The sequence below is a fragment of the Triticum dicoccoides genome, chromosome 6B (genome assembly GCF_002162155.2).
Source record: "Triticum dicoccoides isolate Atlit2015 ecotype Zavitan chromosome 6B, WEW_v2.0, whole genome shotgun sequence".
Taxonomy (NCBI): domain Eukaryota; kingdom Viridiplantae; phylum Streptophyta; class Magnoliopsida; order Poales; family Poaceae; genus Triticum; species Triticum dicoccoides.
In genome coordinates, this window is record NC_041391.1 from 44902568 (window position 1) to 44904785 (window position 2218).

At 42.3% G+C, this 2218-nt stretch overlaps 1 pseudogene; it reads left to right on the forward strand.

Annotated features, from left to right (window-relative positions):
• Nucleotides 1-90: 90 nt before the first annotated feature.
• Nucleotides 91-2218, forward strand: part of LOC119320686 — a 27517-nt pseudogene continuing 25389 nt past the window's right edge.

The window sequence follows — 2218 nt, forward strand, 5'->3', positions numbered from 1 at the left end:
CACTCCCTCCCAGATCCAGCAGCGTCATTGTCGAGGTCAAGGGCTTCTTTGACCTGGTCCTTGACGGAGGGCAGGCTCGAGCGTCGGGAGATGACCTACGCATGCTTCTACGCGGCCCAGATCGAGCAAGGCAGTGGTACGCATCCCTGCTCCTTCCCTTCTCTTCTCCTGCATATCGCCCCCTCCCCCCTCCCTAAATCTGATGCATGCGTCCATTTTCTTGCATGTTCGTGAAGAGACCCGATCTGGTTTTGTGAAGGAAGGGGCCGGCCATGGAGAAGATCCCGCGGGCATAAGATCATCCATGGCGGCCTAGGAGGAGCACCACCGGTTCAGTTTCGTCACTTGCTCCACCGGTTCAGATGAGTCCCTCCACTTCTCCTCATTTGGATAATCCCAAATCTCTGCTCTCTTACTCACCTCGTCCGTTCTCCCTCCCAGATCCGTCGTCACTCGAGCACCAGGATGTCGGGTTGACTACTATCAACGCCAACGGCCGCCGCCAGCCTCGTCATCGACGACCACACCAACTGGCGTTGCCTCTCCCATTCCATGCCTGTTTAGTAGCTCTGCGTGGTCATGTTTACAGTTGCATGCATATGTTAACTGGTATTAGATAAATTTTAAGAGACAATGTCATTTGGTACTCAAGGTTGCCTAAAATTACTCTGCCATTGTTAACTGAATGAACAGAAACAATACTACACGAGTTCCACTAGTTACTTTATATGAAGCAACAGTTATCTTGCAGCCATCTAATATGCAATTCTAATAATATTTCATATCCTGATTTTTAAGTTGTATATGTCATTCATGCATGAATTCCTTTCTTAAGTACCAGCTCCCTAATCATGTTTTTTGTTTTTCGGGTTGCTATCTTGGGATAGAATCCCTTCTCCTATCTCATTGTGATTCCTACCTTTGGTTTGATTTGTTTTGTTTTTTGTGCAGGTTGCTTATATCTGATTTGGACGAGTTGTTGCTGCTCCCGCAGGTGGATGACGAGGCCTCGTGGCTGCTCCCTACTCCTCCAACCACATGACTTGGTGTGGTGAGCTCATGTCATGTCATCTCATCTCATCTCACGTGCACAACAAACTTTGGATTGTTCTGGACATGTCTTGGTTCATTATTTGAAAATTTGATTGCTATGGTGTTGTTTGAGGCTGGCTTGAGCAGAGGAAAAGCTGTTCCTTTTTTGATGATCATGGTGATACTGCTGTCATATTGCTTCTTGTAGTGAGTAGTATACTCATGGACCTAATAAAATGGTCCTTGATATGATGGAATTAGTAGCATTTGTGTGGGTTTACATTGTTCTGCCTAAACTACTATGGTTGCCAAGCCATCATCCATTGCATCAATCCTCATGAATTAGTGGACAATGTACAGATAAACTCTATGGAACAATAATGATAGTGATCCAGCACAATAGTTTACTTAATTCCTTTGCTGATGTTTAAACTGATAATTATGATGCATTGGTCCATATGGCCTTGTTTTTTAATGCATATATATGATTTAGTTGACAGGCCTTGATTTCAACCTCTGAAGTTTAACAAACTGGTCTATAATACTGAGGATGTATAATGTAGAAGTATAGAAACCATAAATTCAAGCTTCTGCTGTAGCATGCTCAATATATACTGTTAGAGAACAGTGTGTTCTACAAAAGGTTGAAACAGCATGGTCTCGGTCAGTTGTAGGAAGTAGAAACACTAAGGCTGACATCTTTTGCACCTCACTGTTTTATTTGTTTTTTCTAATTTAATTTTGTGGACAGTAAATTTGCAATTGTAAGCCCTTAGTAAAAAAATGCATTTTACGTTTCCATGCCCTGTAGTGATGAAGCATGTGTCTCTGATATTCTGCATGACTGAAAGGCTAATATCTTGTATAAATTTGGCTTTTGCAGGTAATCCTTTTCCCTGCCACGTTCAGCTGCATCACTCTGATGCCCATGAATGGTGATAGGAACCATCTTCCTGCCGCCATGAAGGGCCACTTGAAGCTGTCAAAAGACACCTGTAGAGTTTGTTATACTATGATCGCATTTGTATGTGTTGATGTAACAGATTGTTGCTTCTTGTTGATGTAACAGATTGTTGCTTCTTGTTGATGTAACAGATTGATCGCATTTGTATATTAGAATTGGCTTGTTACACCTGTTTTCTGTCTATTTTGATTTAAATACTGGTTGTTTAATTATTGGCATATT